This window comes from Lagopus muta, chromosome 12 (assembly GCF_023343835.1).
Source record: "Lagopus muta isolate bLagMut1 chromosome 12, bLagMut1 primary, whole genome shotgun sequence".
Taxonomy (NCBI): domain Eukaryota; kingdom Metazoa; phylum Chordata; class Aves; order Galliformes; family Phasianidae; genus Lagopus; species Lagopus muta.
This window is the reverse complement of record NC_064444.1, coordinates 5960204-5983132: the sequence shown is the minus strand read 5'-3', so window position 1 is coordinate 5983132 and position 22929 is coordinate 5960204. Positions and strand designations below refer to the sequence as shown.

At 36.9% G+C, this 22929-nt stretch overlaps 1 long non-coding RNA gene across 2 annotated transcripts; it reads left to right on the top strand.

Annotated features, from left to right (window-relative positions):
• Positions 1-9225: 9225 nt before the first annotated feature.
• Positions 9226-22929, top strand: LOC125699160 (uncharacterized). Of its 2 annotated transcripts, XR_007379465.1 has the most exons (4): positions 9251-9298; positions 18006-18075; positions 19532-19689; positions 19800-22929. It is a non-coding gene; the product is annotated as an uncharacterized LOC125699160 (long non-coding RNA). The 2 variants fall into 2 exon arrangements; XR_007379466.1 differs by lacking the exon at positions 18006-18075 and having other exon boundaries at positions 9226-9298.

The window sequence follows — 22929 nt, the reverse complement described above, 5'->3', positions numbered from 1 at the left end:
GCCAGTATCCTGCACACTGACAGGACCATCTTTATGCCTTACAGTCCACTGAATTTCAAGTTCAAATTCACATTTTTATATTGTTTGCCTTTTCATTCCTGCTTTTACACAACCTGATTGATTGGATGATTATTCCACAATGGCTTACACATCTGGGAGTCCAACATCTGGATATGTTCCCATTTAGTGCACGTTCCCAAGAGCCATCTTATATTGTCAGTGGTGAACTGCATTTGCCTCCTTGTAACTTACATGAAATAATCCAGAAGCTGCCGAGTCCTGGGGGTGGTACCTCAGTAATAGTTTTACCTCCAAACTTAGGGTTTAATTTAGTGCCACTTGCATGATTGCAAGTCATTTAAGCCAAGATAGTAATTTTCTTACAAGATTCAGTGATCCACCACAATTACTTGTGGTAGATGAGCAGCATGCAAATTTGGTCCATAAACTTTAAATCTACCTGGAAACTACATGCACACACAGTAACTGTTTAATAACTGTTTCATAAATGATGTTTTAAAGCTTAAAACTGATGTCTTAAAATCAATTTTTAACAGCCCTTTTGCAATGCGACAGCAAAAAACAGTCTACTGCCTTGAAATTACTGCTTGAAAATATTTTAAATGCGTTGCACAATGAAGTCCAGTCTCCCTTGTGGTGCAGTACTCCTGGGTGACCATGTTCAACTACTGAGGACACCAAGAAAAATGTGAAACAGAAGACTTTAGCTAAATAGCCAGTTCACTGGTTAAATAAAAGCCATCCTCTCAAAGTTCTCCACGTCCCTGGGACTCTAAGACATCACCACGGCACAATTTCTCTGCTCCTGCAAAGTACTTGCATTCTACTAATATCTTTTTTTTTTTTTTTAAACTTATTGATTAAAATGTTCATTTGGACTTAAAAGGAAAGGATCTGAGTTTAGCACTCCTCTTTGTGAAGTGTATTTTTGGACTTTGTAAAACGAGCTTGTGTTCTGACACTCCCAAAGGGCACTTTCACACATCCCTTTTGCTCTCCACCATCTATACTATTCATTCTGTCATTTAAAATTGATCCCTTTACCTTTCTCCTACTGCTAAAATAATTTCTGCCACAAATAGTCATTACATTTCCATTTGGGTCCTTTTGCCTATGTAAATTAATCTCACTTTTAGAAGAATCAAGACGTTTTTCAGGTTTCACATGCAGCTGCTTAAAGAAAGGGAAATGTGCCATATGAGGTTTACTGAGCTCCAAATTAGATGATTCCTGGGAATTCGAATAGAAGGAAGGGTTTGAATTTGTTATTTTGTCTAATTTGCTAGTAATTTTGTCATGTGTTAGGAACTCTTTGACTGTATTTGAAAATGATAAATTGATAAAATAAAAGTAAAACCTTAGAATTTGCTATCAATGAAATGTGCATATAACATCTTACAGTCAGGCTGCATCCACTTCTAACAGCAAGGACAGGGATTTCAACACAGTTGCAGAAAGTTACCAGCAGCTCATATTGTGATCAGAATACTTGTTATCTGAGGACAATTCAAGAAAAAGTTCAGAAAACAAGGCCAAAATTATTTGAGTTTAGATGGCTGAGACTTACAGTCATCAAAAGTGTTGAGCTATGTTTGAGGTAAAATATAAGCTTGAAATTGTAATGTAGCAAAGTAAGTGTAATGCCAACTCAGATAATTATTTTTAATGCTGTAACAAGGAGGCTGGGAGCATTTAAATGAGTTGCTTCTCCCTATTGTTTCAGAAATCATTGCTCACAACTTGCAGGAGCTACAATTCTTAGTCTTAAGGAGCACTGTAACAGCATTATCTGAAAATAATATAAATTCCACTCTACTGCTTCCCTGAATTCTCTTCAACTACAGTTTGTTGTCCTGAATATTAGGACAACCACTTAGCAGCTTTCAGATAAATATCAATCTTACATCAAGAAATTACTTTTTCAACAAAACAACCGACTGAAGACAAAAGACTTTATTGTTTTAAAGTAAGCCAGGATAATGGAATAATGGGATATGGATTACACTTCATGTCTCACCAAAGTACAGATGATGAAATTCTGTTCCTTCAGTTCCAAATGTACATTTCCCAACATTACGAACAAGGATTACGTTTACCACAGCAGACATGCTAACATGGCATACAGAAAAAATGCATACTTAACAAAAGATTTGGAGTTTATCAAATTCTAAAGGGAAGTCAATGGAATATATAACATTGACAAAGCCTTTGCAAAACTACTCTAAGTAACTTCTTGTGACTACCTCTGTCCAGTTCCTATGGATTTGACTGTGTAAGTATGATTTAACTACGAGAGATTATTGAAACATAAAGGGATTCAATTTCCAAATTGTCTCTGTATTATTTTATTAAACTTTTTTTTCCCCCCAAGATTCATAGGGGAACAATTTAGATAAACAGCTCATCTACCTGTTTTCACGCTGTTTTATTTTAAATCACACAGAGATAAACAGATTAGTGGGATGTATCCAAAATATACCCAAAAGTCTCATAAAAGCCTAAGCTTTGAGAGCCACACAGTCACACAAAGAGCTCCATGTGACACATCTAAGCAGAAGATAAAGGGGCAAAACTAATGTAAGCCACCATTGTTTTCCCTTAGAACAGGTGAGGTCCCCAAGGGGTTCCCAGAATTATTTAGAAGAAACTGTAGGATGCTCTTAATTATGTCTGTTAGACTCCAGGGTCACACCTGCTTCTGATGGCCTGCAGCACAGCCTTCCCTTCCTTTCCGTTCCCTTCCCTCCTTCTCCATGTAATGGCAGAAGAGATGTTGGCAAGGAAATGTGGTTAGAAAGCTGCTGGAGACAGGAACTGCTGGAGTGCAGCCAAGCCCTTGGCCACAAGCTTTCTTTCGCACACCCAGCACACCTGAGAATCTGTTACGTTGACAGTGGGAAATAGCTGCTGCTGGTAGAGAATGCTGCTGGTGATATGGGAAACCTTATTCTTCTGCATAGGCTGTTTTCTACTTTCATGCGACACAGGACATGCAGCAAAATTCTAACAGCAAGGTCATTATTAGTATCCAAAGAAAAAAAAAAGTGAAAGCGGTTTGTTTACATAAATTCCTTCCTTATTTATATTTATGATTCTTCAGCAATCCCCTTGCAATTAACTGCCAACTCATGTCACTTAGCAGAAAGTATACCCTTGAAGCAAAACATTTTTTGAGTGTTCTTTACACCATTTGAAACACGCAGAAGCTGGCTTAGCATACTCAAAAGTCAAAACAAACTATTGTTCACTTCCACGTTACAATAATTTAATGGATGTCTATGCTGAAATGTGACATTACACCTAAAACACTGTAGTCTTCATTGCTGTTCAGTTTTCCATCTGTTCAAGCGATACACAATTCCAGTCTCCATGATCATGCTGTTTGTAACACAGTACGTGACAAAAAGTGCATTTAATTGTTTGAGTGGAACTGAGCAACCTGTATTGATTGCTGTGGTGCTTTAAGTGCAAGTTAATATCAGGGACTGACACAAAGACAGGCAATCGGGCTAGACTTGACGCGCATGCTGGTTGTCTGGGAAGACAGCAGACACTCAGTCCAAGTTTAAGAAGTCCATCTTTGGCCCTATAGAGATAGTTTAAAATGTGGCATAGACTGTTGCTTGTACTATGATCACGCATTCAAAAATCACTCCTTACTGAGATTTTGTAATTCACTTCAAATACACACATACCCACAATATCCCATGGAAGCCAAATCTCTGTTCTAGCATTCCTGGACTTTATTTGGCAATATTTGGCAAAAACCTCTAACAAGAAGGACATGATTTTACTTTACAGTATGATTACTTCTCTAGTGTGCCATTGGGTAGGTTCTTCACTTTGTACTTGCCCTCAGAGATGCTAGTGGTTCTAGAGGATCTGCAGTTGGACTAGATGATCTTAGAGGTCTTGGCCAACCTTAATGAATGATTATGATTCCGTGATTCAACAGATAAAATGTGGAAGCGTGCGTCACTTTCGTGTGCCTGTGTGCCCTCTTGAAGGCAAATGGAACTCAGCTTTCTGAAAATGAGAGCACAGACTTTTTACTGTCCTTTGATTGGAAATGCTGTTCTTCTAAAATTTCAGCATTATGATCGCTTCTTTTTTCTTGATACTTAAAAATTCTGAACAGATAGGAGATAACCATCATGCCAAGAGGGTAATGGTGTTTGTTCTAGCATTAAGATAAATTTGAACTTGAAACTATTCTTCATTAATAAATTAATGTGGTGAAAGATATCAACTCTATCATTTTAAATGAGGTTCATTTAGCAAGTATAACCTCCACCCTAGACATATACCTTACATCTGTTTAATTTAATCAGAAAAGACAGACAGCGTTAATTACTTTCTGATGGCTGTTCTGTACTACAGCTTTGGCAAGTGAGAAAAGACAAATTCCCATGGCTTAAAGCTAAAGGAAATGGTTTCTAAGGGATAAAAACCACTTAGGCTGCATGGCAGTACACTATTTAAAGTGCGGAATCTTTGGGGTTTGTATTTAAAATATGTATGTTACGATGCAAAAATGTGCTGAGATGAGCACCTATTTCTTCACTGAATTTTTGTGTGAACTCTAATTCAGGGGCATACAGCAAAGAAAATATCCGCAGTTCTGAAAGTTGTACACTTTGACTACAATTGTCAGAAGTTTGTCATCATTTAAAATAAATCTTCAAGAAGTCACATTTGAATGAAGACTGGCTTCTGAGTTAATATCGCAGAGAGATTTGTATTTAATGCATTTTGAGTTAGTTATAATGCAGCATTCATGCTGGTCTTCCTTCTAAGAGTCAGGCTTACCAGGAAACAGAAACATTCTATCTGCGGTATGTGCCAAACTAAAGCAATGTGAACTATTAGCTGTTCACAAAGACTCATTTGTCAAATGATTTCAAATGAAATTATCCATAATCATTCCTGTGTCTCACAGGTACTGTCTCACAGATACTTTTGGTCTGTTGGTAAATAGAGTTCTTCACGATTTGGTCCCTGCAATTTGTGAACAAAACAGGAAAAACAGCAGAACAAACAAAGAACATTGAACAAGGACTACTTCTGATGCCAAGATTCTGCAGTATTTCCACATGTTGAAATGTTACACTGCAAATTTAGGATTGCATTTGCTTCAGTCACTACAGTATGCAGCAGTTGTCCCCAACTAATATGTTACATGACTATTACTTGTATAAGAACTTAAAAATAACTTTTTTTTAAAAAAATACTTTAATGGGCATAAATATAGCTATGCCACCCTAGAAGACGCTACAGTCCCAGATGCAAAAGTGTGTTCTGTGATGATGGTGCATTATTTGTCCTGTGAACACTGTGGATAGGAATGTGACTTTTCCATCTGGTTCAACTGGAATGCTTTCATTGTCTTACAAGTTTAGAGGAGTATATGAATCAAATAATGGAAAAGAAAATAACAAATGGGAACTTCTGTGAGGAACAGTATATTTATTGTCACAGCTTGCACCCTTAGCAATCTATCTGTGACCTTCATGAACAATTGGATAAATACCTTCTGATGCATAATGCACATAGTGTATGCAAAATTCTGATCCAAATATAACATTTCCCTCTCATCTCCTACTCAATATGACACACTTGTTGTCTTTGTGCTTTAATGGAACATTTAATTACATTATTATTGCTGATGAGAAATTAAAGTTTTCCAGTTTCTCTCCGTATTGGAGTTGTTTCCCAATAATGTAAGAGTGTTTTGATGGTGACTGTAGCAATGCTTCTCTTCACAGGGTAGTGTGACTCAGAAAAAAAGTCATATGTTTTTCTGCACTGCATTTTGAGATATCAGTTCTTCAACAGGCTCTGCTATCATTCTTTTCAGTACTCATCTTAAAGCTCTCAGCCTCCAGGAAAAAAAAAGAAAAAAAAAAAAGAAAAAAAAAAAGCTTTTCCCATAATTTTCCCAGTCTATACTTTTCTTCTCATGAATGAAACAGTTCAATTTAATCCTTTAGATCCAGCTGCAATATTTGGATTTTCTAACATAACTGTACTCTCTTTGTTTCTGACTGCTGATCACATGAATCCAGATGCTGTGCTGAAACATCCCAGAGGAGTGTCACTGATTTTCTTTCATCCAGCCTTTCCCTTCAGCTTTCTGCAAAAGGTTTTGCCTGAGCTTCTTACTCTTATTCTAATAACTAGACTTTTATGACATTAGAATCTCACCTTAATGAACTGCCTTGACTAAACATGTTACCATATTTAGACTTCCTGGATCTTTGACTCCTCTGCTATTGGAAGCAACACATCCTATAATTTTTGTCATAACCTCTTTGGCTTACAATAGGAAAACATGATGGTACAGATTTCAGTAGGCCTTGGTTCTGGGGTGAACACCTCAAACGTGCATCACTAAGTCACTAGGGTAGGCTATCTTTAACTGCTCAGCTTTAATAACCTTTTCCCCACAGAGTTACAGCTGCTGTGAATACCCAGTGTTGTAGTGAAATCTGCAGCTTGCCCTTAGTAGAAGGTCACTAACCCATTTTTTATTCTTTTTTTGTCTGTCAAGAACTGAACTGAGACAGTGCAAAAACAGATTCAGAGCAAGTTAATAGGAATATTATGCAATTACCTCTAAGACCATAGGTAATCTCTAGCAAATGAACTAGTAGAAGACCCATCAGCCTTTTGAACATCTTGTGTGTGGAAAACTTTGGGCAAATATGGGGAAGGGCAAAACTGCTGCTGGTCCTATGTGGATTCCAATGCTACACTGCACTGTCATACTATCCACTCAGGAACAATGTTGAAGAACTTTTTTTGTACTTCTGCTACTCCTCTATGTGGTAAAGAAGGAAATCTACAGCAAACTTTTAGCACATTGCCATGATATATCATAGGCAATGCATGATGGAGACCAGCAAGTTACTTTTTGCAGGAAGCATGCAGGGAATCAGAAAGTGAAAGCTGCCGTTATTCACTGTCTGGCCAAGAGTGTTGATTCCTTTGTGAACTGGTATTTCAGGATGATTGAAAAAACATAATTGATCCAGCTGCGTGTGGTATGGAGAAAATTAAATAACATCAAGCATATCAAATACATATTAGCACATCATCTATCCTCCATGTGGCCACAGACCAAGAAATGACCATCAGTCATTCTTTCTTTTGCATCTTACAAATGTGGAAATAGCTTGACTAAAGAGAGGTCATCTGTTCTATTTCCAGCACACATATGTTACTTCTTTTGAACGAAGTTTCTATTCTACCCTTAAACAAAGCAGCATCTTTCACAACTTTCATTCATCTGGCTGCCTTGCACACTCACTGATAAGTGTGCACAGGCTCCTTCAAACAGCTACCTTGCTTTGCATTCTTGAGTATGTGGGGGCACCAGTGATACAGAAATTACTTTCTGACAGACGTTAGTAGCTTTAGCAGGCTTAAAGGCTGGCTGCAGGTATAATGCATACATGTACGTGGGCAGATTGGTCCAGTTAAGATGAAACCACTGACTGACACTTAACTTTATGTAATAATTTTTAGTAATAGTAAGGAACAAACCCAAAATAAGACAAGGTGGCCTACCTTTGTGAAACTAAACAAAATCAGTGCGTCAGTAAGAGTTGGTGAGTGCATTTGTCACCATTTAAGTTAAGAACACAATCACATTTTTTCCTGAATTAACACAGGGTTTAGTCCTTGCAATTTAAATACCTGGGGAGAAACTTTTTTTAAATTATATAAACACAATTACAAACATGACAAATTTGTCTTAAAAAGACATAACAAAAAAACAACTGCATGTCAAAACATGAACGTGGAAGTTTTCCTGCTTGTAGAACCAGGTCAACCCAAATCTTAATAGAGAAATGAAGAGTGTTCAGTAACTTCAGTGATAAATACAAACAGGAAATTATTTCATCATGCCAGTAAAATCTGTGCTTATTTTGGCATGTTCTACCATCACATTCAACAGAACAGAGTATTTTCAACAGCCACTGGCTTTATGAAGTCTGTGCTGAGTCAGAACTATTCAGAAGCCAAATACAGCTTATACAATACATGATATTTATAGATTTCTTCTGGCTGACAAGCTCTATTAGAAACACAAAATGAATGTTCCAGAACATAAATGTCTATACTAAAAATATTTAAAATATGCTTAGTAGAAACATTTTAATGAAATCAACAAGATATTTTTTCAATACATGTGGGAATTTACAACAAAGAATATAATTGTGATAAGATCTGATCCTTAAAAAGAAGATAAAAAATGTGGTTTTCTGCACTTTTTAAATTTGCAGAATAAACCACATTTCAGGAAACATCTTTTTCTCAAAAAAACACTGCTTTCTAATAGATGCCAAGTCAAAATTGGCTCTTGTTCAATCCTACGATAAAATATACTTTAAAGCATATAATCCAAAATTGAAATAGCATAAGGTTAACTAAAAGCTTATCTACACTTTAAGTGAAAAGTACCTATACACTTAAGTTAGTACAGTGTAATGTCTAGAAATAATCTGTGACTAGTGAAGGCAAATACAGAATATGTTGAAACTGCTTAATGAATAAACAATATTGGGTAAAGTCCAGTCTTGCATCTATCCCTCTTGCTTAACTGGACTTCATGCTCACAAATTCAGACTTTAAATAAAGAAATAAAATGAAAATAAGATACAGAATATGCCTTTTTAAGATGTGCAAATGAAGGTGTCCTGAAAATCTACATGAAATCAAATTCTTTCAAAAAAACTCTCTGGAGAGAGACAAAGATTAGAGACCATCCTTAAACTTTCACTGTACTAAAAAATATCCTCAAGAAGCACGGCGGAATGTACGGTAGGCAGCCATAACAGTAGCAGAGCTATGCTTTATGCTTATTTGAGAGAAACAGCTCATAAAGATATGCTTAAAATTTAGCTGTTCTGCTTTATAAGCCTGATTTAAATTAATATGGTATACACTGTAAAATATTTGAACTCAAATTTAGCTAATCAGTACGTAAGAAAGAAAAATCCTCCCATTGAGTTGAAAAAAAAATATCCTGTTTTGTTGTTGTATGGGAACAGTTGAGTCATGGCCTGACCCACTGATTGAGCACCTGGGGGAAGAACCCGGGCAGCCCTGGGAGCACAGGTGAAGGCAATTCAGCTGTGTGAGCAGAAGGGCTGCAGCCTGGCTGCGCCTCTCTTAGACCTCATTTAAGGGCTGACTGCCACTGGGAAGGATCTTTCTGGTGATCCCTCCTTGGTGAAGCTTTCCCCTGTGAACCTGGAATCTTCTGATACAGGTGAGCAATCTTCTTCCCTTTCCTCATAGCACCTTTCTGTTGTGCTGGTCCTTTTGTCATCACACCTTTGTTGTAATGCCTTTCCCATTCTGTTCAATTGTACCGGTTGTATGTTACATACAATAGTTGGAAGAAATGTGCATTTTCTATACACTTGAAACCTGAATGTTGTTGGGTAGAAATCAGTTTAGGAGTTCATATGTATACAGTATCTCTGAGGTGGTATTTATTGTAGGGAAAAAAGAATGCATTCTAGTCCTGGATGGAGAAGTTGATTGCTTTGTGTTTGTTTGCTTTAAAAACTCAAGAGCATGATCGTTAAAGGTACTGAGCTCCTACTATTTCCAGTGAAGTTAGTGGGAGGTCAGCACTTCTTGGTGCAGTGATCAAGACACTCATCGCTCAGAGGAATTTAAACAGCAATGTGGCTCTGAGCTGTGCTGCGGCATACCTGATAATCTTGTGTCACAGAATTAACTCAGTCAATCTATGCCCATGATAGGGGGGAGTAGGCTACTGGGCCCCCCTCAGCTCCACATAATGGGAAGGGAAAGGGAAAAGGGATAGTGGGATGGATACTGAAAACCAAAAAAATGCAAAACCGTGACATCTTGTCATGCAAGAATGCCAATTATGAGCGTTTGTACTGCTGTGGGATCATTTCTGCTGCACACAGTGTTCTCAGTGGTCTTCCAACCACATCAGATGCTCCCAGTAACCACAGTAGTTATGGGCTACAGGCACAGGGCAGGCTTCTAGCCGTGGCTCAAAATGTGAGCTAGTTCAGAGCTTTATGTTGAAATTGGGCAAAACAAATGATAGGTTTTCTCTGAGAAAAACTTTAAAACTAGTTTTAACCATTGCTGGTTCTGATATCTTCATTCATTTGAAATACCTCTCAATGTAGTATAAATTATATAAATATATAATACTCGATAACTGTAAAACTTTCTTCTTTATTTCCTGTTCATACAGACTAATTTGGATACTATTAAATGTCATAAACTATACTTTCAGTTATTTCTACCTTCATCTTATTTTGTCTTGACTTCCATATCATAAATATGTGGAATAAAATATGCAACACTTCTAGTGTAATTTTACGTATGGGGTATTGATGAATATTTCTTTACTTACAGCTTTTCCATATTTAAGGAGTCAAATGGCTGATGTCTGCTTTTTGTAACCAAAGTAGATCTAAACAAAATAGTTTGCGAGCAGTTGAACTAATGAAGCCTGGATGTCTTTATATTCCATTGAATTTGTACTGCTAGGTTGAAGTTCTGGGTTTATTTTCTTATGTTTAATATGGACTGTTCTAAAACTTTATGTCAGCATTTTCTCTTATACCTGGTGTACCAGTTACACAAAGCAGGTAAAAGGGCTGTCTCTGGTTTTCTTCCTACATTTAGTTGTAATTGCACAAAGTGCAATGTCTGATAGTGACTAGGAATTTAAATATGGCCAGTCTATTAAGAAAAAGGATTAAGCCATAAGCAAGACTATTTGTTAAATATGGAATGGAATGCTTCTTATTCAGCAACAAGACTGTTAGCATTAAACAATTGATATTCCTTCCATTTTTTCATTTAACCAACAGTCCCTTGGCTCCTTTTATTTTGACACAAATACTTGATCACTTTAAAATTAGTGGATAATAAAAGACACATGTGAGAAATTCACCAAGAATATATTCTACTTTTTCAGGCTCAATCAGTAGCATTTATTTCTCAAGTCTGTCTGCTTTTTGTTGTCTTCATTCTTTGCAATTTGTCAACATTTTTCTTTTAATTAGTCATAAGTTCAGGTCTTAGGTTTCTTGAGCCAGAATATTTGCTAAGTTATCTGGCATTTATGAATTTGATTTGATTTTAATTTAATGCAGCAATCTAGTATTACATTATTCTCTTATGTGTGACAATGCACCATCCAAAAAAAGTATTAATTTTGGAGAATGAGACTTTATTTAAAATTAATTTAGCCTTTAAATAATAATTTTCAAAAACAATGTGCGTTTGTGATGCACAGTTGAAAGCAATTTTAAACTAAAACGCCATCAAAACAGTAGTGTATGAAAGCAAAAACAGATTGTAAGTGCCCCATGGCAATAAGTGACATGACAGACCTTCACAACTGGAAGCCAAATGAAGTGATTATGAATTCAGGATTGAGAACAGTACACAGAAAAAGAAAGAAGGGTGATCTTGACTTTAAAATATCCACATCAGGAGGAAACCAACTGTTAACTACATTGCTTGATTAGTTAGTTGGAAGTGTTACACGTGTTCTTTTTTGCAGTTTCACAGAACTGGACTTCAGGAATCGTGCTTTGATGCAGCCAGCTGCTGACAGGGTTACAACACTTCCACTGTGTTACTGACATCAGTATACGAGAGGTTTAGGCAAATGAGTGCATGCTCAATAATTCAAGATTTTACTTGATCTTGTTCTGCTCACGTCAGCAACTATTTTGCTAAGTAGGAAGTTCCACAACTTGGAGTCCTTCTGTGATTGTGTAAAACATGCTAGTATTCAAGAAAATTAACTCTGAAATACGTTTTTCCAAGACATGAAGGAAAAAATTCACTGAGCTTAATAATAAACACTAACAAGCATCTAAAATATTCTAAAACAGGCCTCAAGCAATACTTTCTATAGTCTCTGTGATAAGTGATAACACAATCTTTCTATGTATCCCTTTACATTTTCCTACCTACTTCATGACTGAAGTCTGACAATCATATACTCAAAAGAGTAATGGTTTACAGGATTTTCTTTTGAAGGCAGGTGTCTCCTCAAATTCTAGATATAAGCACAGAATTTGTGAGCTTCGCATGAAGGGTTTCCAACAGAACAAGTAACTGATTATTGGAAGTAAAAGTCATTTATTTCCCTTTTGTCTTCCTTGGCCTGATTTCATGTGATATACTTTTCCATTAGCGAGGACAGCCAATTGCCAGAACATCTCAGTTGAGGTCCCTCATCTGCCATATGTACTGCTGTGTGAACTCCAGCTAAGCAGGCAGGTTCCTGTGTTTAGTTCCCTACAGGAATAATAACATTATCCTGTCTCAAGAGGGTTATTTTTAAGGTGAAAAAGAAAAAACAACAAAACACAAACACACACAACGCCCACCGAAACAACTACAAAAAAGAATAGAAAACCGATTAAAAACTGATATCTGTCTATAGCAATGGAAATAAAATGTATCTTAAAATAGATGCATGTAATATTCCTTGTTTTGGTTTATTTAGTTTGCAAATTAATCAGGACAAGGAGAATGTCTTGATCCATTTTTGTAAAGTGCCATGTGAATACACAGTGGTACATACATGATTATTGTTAATAATAAGAAATACTTTTAGCTTTGGGAATGAAATCTGATTTTCCTAGCAGAGAACTGCAATTTCAGGGATATTGTGTTCTTTTACTGTATTTCTAGAGTCAGCACCCCAGGATAGGTGATATCCCTTTGGGGAGGGGCAAATCACAATAGTTTTTGTCCTTAGTATAAATGGTGATAGCAAAATGCTGTAAATAAATGAGGTTGATAAAAACAGAAGATGGCTTGAACTGCCTGGATTCTGCAGGCCTTTCAGCTCTTCAGCTGAGGAAGGTAATTTACATATCCCATTCCTTAGTGTAAAGTGAATAATGATGTGTCCTAGTGGCCCTAAATTCTATATTCAGCACTCTGGGGCGCATTTCTTGTGCCCTAAATGGGTCCCACTGACCAGTTCTTGGCTATAACAAAGCCAAAATCACTCAACTCATTCTGAAAGACTAAACTGAACTTTGATAAGAGGATTTTCCGTCTGGATTTAGAAATGGATTTATTGTGCCTCAAACTTCAGTGAATGTTCAGTCCTCCTGGTTTCTAAATAGCTAACTGCTGCTTGTGGTCAAGTTTTTACTTGTGTGTATTTCTGGGGTTTAGATTTACTTTTATTTTTAACGCTGACTGTAGGGCATGATTTAGGTCCAATATGTGATTTTATTTAAGCATAATAGAACCTATGCAAGGCTGGCCCCTACAATTAATATACCTCTCTTCTGTTCCAAAGGTTCACACTTTTCCTCAAGATTAAGGAACAGTTATCTTTTAAATTGTATAGAATCTAATGCTCCCCACAACATGTACTTGGCATACATTGAGTTTGTCTTTTTGTTGACTGAAAGATGTGAGTTGACTGAGTAAATAAATACTCTATAGCATTTCTCCATCTGGCTCTACCATTCTGTTGAGGGGTATCCAAAAAATACTGTTTCTAGAAACTGGCTTCCAAAGCCTGTTGACTTCACCACAAATTAGCCAGCTTCTGAGACTTCTGTTTGAATGTGTCTGGTACACATGTGAAGAATAACAGTCTAAACTGATGACAAATCAGAAATACAACTGAAGATGCAGCAGGTCATCTATTGCTGTCAGCATGTGTAGTTGCAACGCAAATGAGAATCTTTGTAAGTATGTGGCTCTTTATTGAAAAGAGTATGCAGATATGCTTGATTTCTAAGTCCAATGAATCATATTACTCTTCTAGCAGCTTTAGGCATCTTTCTTTATTGCAATTTGATAGATAGTCCAAACAATTTCATATTGTTTTCTTGCTAACAAAATTTGGCCTGATACTTAATTATAAAAAGCCTGAACAAATTTAATCTCTTTCCCTCTCTTTCTCTCTTTCTGTCTTTCTTACTTATTTTCCTTCTTTCCTTTCTTATACCCACTCCATATGTCAGGGCAACACTGGGGAAATAAATAACTGTCTCAATATTTAAAGTTGGTTTACAGTAGAAAATTGCTGAAAATTAATCCACTGAAGTGAAAGAGCGATCTCTCACTTCAGAAACATTAAGGAGACTGCAAAGCATCCATCAGCAGTGCAACAGGCTTTCTGTGCAATATTTTTTACTGGGAATTATTTTCTCAGGTTTCAATATGAATTTGGAGTTCATTAAATGCCTTTTACTTAGGTGTTACTCAATGAAATTCAACAGCCCTGGGGATGGATCTTGTAAATTACACAAACTGCTGATTTGTCAGAGAACGTAGGAGATTGGCAGTTGAAACCACCAAATTAGGAATCTGTGCCATCTCTCTTGAAAGGCAAGAAGAGGGTTTGGAACAAGCAAGAATGACCTGAGAACAGACCTGTATCATGTAGTTTCTTCTGTGATCATGAAAGATCTCACCTCCTACCCTTTATTTACAAATACGTGAAGCCCAAGCATAATTCCAGAATTCAACTATGCCCTGAATTCAGTTCACAGATACTTAAGATCTCTCCAACTTTTTATTTTTTTAAGCTGTAGAAATATATATATATTTGAATTGGTAAGAGACATTAAGATAGTAAGTTGAACTTTCTTTCCTTTACCATAGTATCCTGAATTTTGCTAAAATAGGAATGAGAGTTTTTGTCACAGAATCTCCAGCTCCTGGTCATGTAATTCCATCAAACCTCTGCATATTACTTGTATAGTTTCTAAGGTGTACTGTGGGGAATATGGCCTTTCACATTTAAGATTAGTGGAATTGTTCTTACTGATAATATTAAATTAGCTGTAATTGTAAAATGAGCAGCGATTCATCAAAACCAGTATTTGCCACCTACAATTCCCTATCAAAATGTGTTTGTAAAATACATAGGGTACAAAACAACAGCATGAGATCCGTTATTCAATTGCAAGTCTGCCATTAAATCAGGCAGATAATCTGAGATTTTCAGTTACTGTGGGAATTTTCAAAGTAATTAATGGGTTTTGGACAACATGACATCATTGCAGTGAGTGACATTTGGTTGAACTTAATATGTCACTTAGCGTTCACTGCTAAGCAACCAAGCTTCTGGTATGCTGAATGTCTGAGACATGAGGTCAATGTCTGAAGTGTATATGCAACACAATTATAACTCCTATCTGTAACAAAAGTGCTCTGACTTAAGTTATTTCAGTAATTCTCCTGTTTCAGAAAAATTGAATCTTTAAGATTGCCTTTCATACAGGCAAGTGTGTTCTCCATAATTTAGACCTGATCCAGGTCTATGAATATCTAAGGTGTGGGGGACACAGTGGTGAGGCCAGACTGTTTTCAGCAGTGTGTGGAGAGAGGACAAGGATAAACAGCCAGAAACTGCAGCACAGGAAGTTCCACCCAAATGTGTGCAAGAACTTCTTTACAGTGAGGGTGATAGAGCACTGGAACAGACAGCCGAGGGAGGCTGTGGAGTCTCCTTCTGTGGAAGGTCCTTCAAGACCTGCCTGGACACCTACTTGTGCAACCTGGTGAAGGGAACCTGCTTTGGCAGGGGAGTTGGACTCAATGATCTCTGGAGGTCTCTTCCAAACCCCATGATTCTGTGATTTATAGTTCTGCACTTGTTCTAAACTTAGATACCTTCCATTTATGATCAGTGCTGGTGCTTGCTGCTTAAATACAGCAAGGTATGTCTTGCAAGTAATAAAGACAAAGCAAGATTAACCACTTCAATCTGGATATTAGTTATCTTTATGTTTACTTTACTAAGGATTGAGCTATTGACCAAGATGGATTTTCAGGAGGAAAAGAAAAATCCAGCGCTGGGTTTGATGTCAAGCTTCTACAATGATGGACTGAGGACAGTGATTCAGGCCTGTTTGGTGAAAAATAATCTTAAATAGACTCCAGTAACTCTGATCATATGATCAAAAAGTCATAACACTTATTAAGGAGTGATTCAGACTTCAGCTTAATTTTCCAAATAAAAAGCTAACTTTAATGGATGCTCGTTACAACATTTGTTCAATTTTTACTTCTTAGTCTGCCTATTCTCAAGTCTTCCTACATATCGCTGCCTTACAGAAGACCAGTGAAATGTTACAGCTTTTCATCAAATAATTTTTTCCAGTCACAGCGTGTTGCTTCAGGAACTGGTCTCACCTTTTCCAGGAGTAATTTGGAAAAAGTCCCACCTTGGCCAAATTTGACCTCTGACTGTTTCAAAACCTACACACCCCAAATGAGAAAAACTGTCCAGGATAAGGCATGTAATAATGATCTCACCTGACAGAATGAGAATGATACAACTGAAGTAGAGGCCAGAGTAGTGGAAAAGAAAATGGATATTTTCTTACTTGCTTATTTTCTTTGCCAAATGTGCTCAAACAGGAAGGATAATATAACAGATGATGGTCTGAGCTCCAGAACTCAAGGACAAAAGTATGTGATTCATACATAGTGCAGCTAGTTAAGAAGAGATATATTAAGTAATTCTGGAAGGAAAGCAGCACTTGTCAGTATCATTTTAGTGCTCATACAAGGAATCAATAGCTGAACTTAAAACATATGAGGCAATTTGTGTGATATACCTTCCAGGTAGTTATATAAGTACTACTTTTTCAGCAATATTACCATAAACTGCTAGATATTTTTAGCATTTGGTTATTATTAAATTATACTTTAACCATTCTAAAATATCTGTAAATGTCAACTTGATTCATATACAGCTGTCTGGCTTAGCTGCAGCTAATACAAATGCAGTGTTTTTCGACAAGATTAAAATGATAGATGAAGACATATTATTTACCAATAGCCTGATCACAGCAGCCTTACCTAAAGCTGGGGCAAATGCTAAGGTACTTATCAAGTTGCAAATGTAAAACTTTGCATAGAAAAAGGTGAATATTGGCGTATGTGCATTTCTATATTCTTCATCTTCACATGTAGTCAACCCTCTTCTACAGAAGAATCACTTATGGTCCACTGAGCCTTAAAAACTTCTAGGCCTTCAACAACCTTTCATCATACAAGTCTATCTTAAGCATACTACTAAGTTTAGTTTTTTACTGAGTGTAGTTTTTCATTTTCTGAAAATTTATGACCTTAACTTCTGAATTGCTGGTAAAATTCTTATGCCCAACATGAATCTCAAACCAATTATGGAAATCTATTTCACTAAAATCGATTTAGTGAAAAGACTATGAATTTGTACATCAGTACTGTTTGAAGCTGAGTGGAAGACATTCAAGACATTTGCGTTTATTTTTGAAGTCAACATATTTAATATCAGTCTTAAAATGTATTTTAAATTGTGTTTTTGAAAACCTCAGGTTGGTATTTTTCATATTGCTGCTACATGAGAACCTACATTCTAGGCTCTATCCAGCTCCCATTACATTTAGTGGAAGGTTGATATTAATTTAAATAAGAGTTGGATATTTCCAAAGGATCAATTTTAACCTCAGGATTGTCTGTTCCTCTATTTTTTTTTTTCCACAGTGTAGTTGCTTTTCATAATTAAATACTTATTTTGAAACTATTTTAGACAACATTATACTTGAGATAAAAATTGGGATGCTTACAAAAGGTAATAATAGCTAAAAGCAGCTATAGAACATAATTTGATGCTTTGATGCCTTATTTCCACACTTCTAATCTTAGGACTTCTCATTGTAAAGATCTATTGCAGTATCTATCTGAAAGATGGGATACGAACAAAATTTATATGCTAAGAATAAGCAACAGACTGTATTAGTTACCAAGAATAACTTCAAGAGTACATCAGGCTTCAGCAGCAAATAAATATCTTTTTGCCTCTTACTGCTTGTTACATGTATGATACTGGAATGATACATGGTAAGTAACTACTGATATGAAAACAGACTCCACCAGCTTCTTGTCATCCCGAAGTTTCCAACAGAGTAAGTGTAGCTCAATTCAATTTTCAGATCTCTATTTTCCTGCAAACCCTCCTTGACATCGATTACCATTAAGTGCAGTAGAATTTCCATTGATAAGGTAGGACCCAAATGAGAATCCAGTCATACTCTAAACAAATGACAATGTGTTATTATCTTGCTAAGAATGGCCAGTTCTCAGTTAAATGACAAGGAGTTGCAAGGCTTTGAGAATGCCTTAGAATCATGTATTTGGGTCAAACATGACTGATATGACTGATTAATCGTTGCAGGGTTTTTTTGTTTTTTTTTTTTTTGTTTTTTTTTTTTTTGGTTTTTTTTTGTTTTTTTTTGTAACACTGTCATTTCTCAGCATAAGATCACTTTGAAAGCAATTCTCAATACATTAAAGAAGCCAATCTTCATTGGATGGGCTTACTTTCAGTTATTCTCACCTTGCTTTTAAACTCACTGGGTTTAAAAAAGAATGTTTCATGTGGTTGGGCTTTGTGGGTCATGTTGCAACTGCACTTTTAGTACACTGGCTAGAATATAGAGGCTCTCTTGTTGCATACTCTGCAGTCCTCAATGAAAAAATGTACTCATGGCTTAGTCAAGAATCAGATTTGGGATTCAGGACTCCTGGGAATGCTTCCAAGTTCACTCTCTACAGGCCACATGGTTCCATGAAGATGACTTGTGCCCACACAGCTACACAAACAATTTTGCTATGATTGTTGCAAAGGCTGTTTTGTGTAGTAGGAGATCATAAAAACAGCCATACATCCAACAAGTCTTTTCATAGTTGACTGCTAGCAGGGAGATTTTTTTGCTGCTCTTTAAAAAAATGTTTCCATTTTGATATTGCTCCTTCAGTTTTTCACACAATGCAAAGTTCTTTTCTGTTGGCTGTGCGGCATGAGATTCATATTTACTTGCTACAATCCTCAAACATGGGAATGTTACATTTGTCAAGAATTGCAAGATATTGAAAATCATGAAAGCCCTGTAGTTCGGTAAAATGAGTCCCTAAATACAGTTTTCTAATATCACCTGCTTCCTTTCTGGAGGCATTTCAGTTGGACTGAGGAAGAAACCAGGCCCTTCTCATTTTAACAACTCAGGAAAAGTGTGGTTAATTTTATTGGTAAACACTTAACAGCTTAACTGAAAGTGTCCTCTGTGCACACGCAGAAGATCAAGGCTATGCACCCCTCTTAATCACAATGATATGAGCTACTTATGTCACAGCCACCTGTTGTTAGGGAAGGTGTTTAGATGCTATATAATGTGGCCAGAGTATGAGCTGGTCTTAGAAGTAGAAACACTTGCATGATAATTGCAGGGTTATAATCTAGGTCTACATGTTTTGCTTGACAAAAAGGTCAGATTATAAAACTGATCTTAAACTCTACTCGAAAAGCAAATAGATATTACACCTTTACTAGTTCTTAGGAGGCAAGCATTCTCTACTTCCAGCCAGCAAAGTCACATATCAGCTCAGGGTTTATGAACTCCAGAATCTTTTCATTACTGAATGAAAATGGAAAAGCTTATCCCATTTTGTTTGATTTCAGGTTTCCCTTCAATATACATCTGTGCATATATAGACAAGGATGTTTTAGTCTTCACAATCAACTTAATATTGGACTGGGAGTTTTACTGTTCACTGTCCATTGCTCTCATTTCCAAGATACTTCCTTCTGTCAGCTATTTGTATCATTGCTTAGCTTTGGTAAGACAAGCAATGTCAGTTATATGCACAACTGAGCAGAAATGTGAACACTTTGAACGCTCTTCTTTCACAGTGAGTTGTTTAATGCCTACTGTTATGTCGCTTTTTAGCTTAATTAGATGAAGTTCAGTACTCAGTCAGCTGCCTTTGTTTGGGACAATGGGGACATCTGCTGGTCAGTGGGACAAACGGCCTCACATCCCCACAGCTTTCACAGGAACGCAGAGAATCTCAGAACGTTCCCGAGTTGGAGGAGACCTACGAAGATGACCTAGTCGAAATCCTGCCTCCATACAAGACTGCAAACTCCGCGTTTGTGGGAACTGTCCAAACAATTCCTGCATCTTGGGGCTGTGAGAACTTTTGAAAGCAGGAGCATCGCAGCGAGCATCACCTATTTTCCATTGGATTGCTCAAATGCTCAGCACACACCATTGCTTTCAGCTGCTTTCAGTGGCGCATGTGGTTCTGCTCATACCAAGCACTCAGTGCTGCACAGCCTCCACAGTTCACTCTGCGATCAGACTGTCCCATCATTAGTACAATAGGCTTCGTTCTCACATATTCTTCTCTAAGGAGAAACTCAAGAACCATAATCGTAGGCAAAAATTCTTGTTGGCTCACTGCAATGTAATTTAGAAACTCAGAGCCATGTCTCTCAATTTGCTGTAGCTGGCACATCTAGCTGGGAGCTCCTGAAATTATGCTAACCAGAAAATTGACCACAAAAGTAAAACACGCCTGTGAAAACGTATCTGGGTTTGGGGTCACTGACCATAGCTGATGAACATTGCTATGGCTGTGCCTGGCCATGCTGAGCAGAGCAAAATAAGAGTAAAAACAGGACCATAATTGTGCAGTTTTTGCTGTAGTTTGCCTATACCTTTTTGTTTGTTCTGATGGATGTTTCAGGAGCGTTAAAGGAAGACAATGTGTCATCTTTGAATGCAAATCCATACAAGCTTAAGTTATAAATCCTGGTCTTTATCCTGTATAGGACTGCTAGTTTTTCAAGTTCATACTGCCAATGGAGGGAGTTGGCAAACTCTGTATTCAAGGAAGAAACTTGAAATCTATCAAGCTGAAGCCTTACAACTTCCAAACAAAATAAATCAGAAAAGGACAAAACGTCAACAGAATTGTCCAGAGCAGTAACAGCAACCAAAGTTTCATCACAGACAGCAAAAAGGATAGTATGTAAGTCAAAAGAAGCTCGCTGACATGTTATGCCCATCCTTGAGCAGCTCAAAAGCTTATTCTTTAAAAGTAGCCATGAATATCCTTCATCTTTTTCAAGGGATTATTTCTATGAGTCAAGACTTTTGAGTTCAGCACAGCATTCACTGTTGTTACCAGTAGCAAGAGCAATCAGAAAGAAAAGAAGGTAATATGTGTACTTTGTTTGTCTTTTGGATAAAATGGCACATAACATTTTTGACTTGCTGTATTATATCATAATTTACCTCTTGACTTCAGCTGTCAACATGTCAGATTGTTCTGATCCCCTTTCAAGCTTTCATGACAAAAGCCCCCAAGAGATTAATTCTTTTCATTCATCAGTTTTCTACTTTAAAGTCTTCCATGCCTTGAGGGAAGGAGAGCAAACACAAGGGGGTCAGTAGGGGGTTAAACATTCTTCGACCATATGAAACAAATGTGCTGGCCTACTAAGTTGTCATAGGCTGGTAGTGGGGGAAATTGATTAGCAAATGAAAGAGACAAAATGGCTAACTAATTCTGCACATTTATCTGTGAGAGTTCAACACTGTAGGCTACAGCTTTCTCATAAAACATTTCTATGAGCTTTTCTGGTTTTAACTGCTTTGACACACTTTCCACCAGTGCTTTGATTTTTGGCTAAGTGATTTCTACTTCAGTGAAAAATCTCTCCCTATGGAGCGGCAGCAGGTGTTTTGTTACTGTTTTCCATGCCTTGACCTGCTGGAGAGTTTTCTTTTGATTTTCATAGTGTAAATGCCTCAGAAGCATAATGATTCTCACAGTAACTACTGCACATAGGAGAAAAGGAAGCAGGATCCAGGAGTTCCTACTGTTAAAGTGTTAAGTTTTAGCAAAATACATCAAGATAATCTAACATAAGTCCTACCTTAAACTGCTCTGAAGGTTAGACATTGCATGTGAAATATTTCACACAGCTTCTTTTGGAAATGCAGACTGCCCACAGTAGCTCAGAACAAGAAAACTCAGGGGAATATCCTTTACCGGGACTGCATTAAGAGCATTTTCCTTTCCAGATGACTGAAAATGATAGCAGTTTGTATTTGGTTTGAACTCTTGTACAAACTGAACTAGTTTTTGACATGCAGCAAGATTTACGTCATTTCTGAAAACTGGTACCAATAAGGAGCCCAGCTTCATGCAGCTTTCTGATTGATTTCCATTGGTCTCAGGTTTAGAGAAGATCATTACTGTGATCTAAAAGGTATTTGACTCTTCAAGTCCGTCTTGACACTATGTTCTTAGTGATTTATGCATGAAAACTGAACTTCCACTTCAAAATGAAATCTACTCAAAATATTGAAATAGTGTACATGATCAAAGCAAAAAAAAGTGAAAGTGAAAAAAAAACAAGACAGAAAAGACAGAAAATTAGCAAAGTATCAAGCCTTTTTCTTTGCCACGATGCCTACCCAAGTAGTAACTCAGCATAAATACAGCTACAGTCTTTTTAGAGTTCTTAATGTATTCTTCTAGAATATGGTAAACAGTGTTCTTTTCTCTGTAATCCTCCTTATGGTCATTTGGCATCATCTAAATGATCTTGGAGTGCAAGCTCTTGTGAAAACCAGTATCACCTTGGTTCCCTGCTCACTTAAGGTCAGATGTTTAAGGCTCCTGAAATTGCAATTACATACGTGGTACAATTCTAAAAAATACCTAAGTTCTCAATTTTCTCTGTATTAGATACCATGGTTGGTTTGAAAATTCTATTAACTCTGTAATAGCAATTTTATATGCCTTTCAAAGCTGAAACTTTAAAATTGGGCTGTTAAGTATATTTTAAATGTTGCCTTCTGAATCTCAAGATCTTGAAATCTAACTGTTGGTCTCCTCTGTAACTGGAATGATATTGTATGTTATAACCTCTGAAGTATTAAAGAATAAAAAGAATGACAAGTGAGGAGGAGACTCTGAATAGGCACCCTATTTTGTTATGAAGGAGCAGCTACTTGGCAGCCACTCCATAGCATTTTCATTAGTGAAAGTATGAATGGGCAA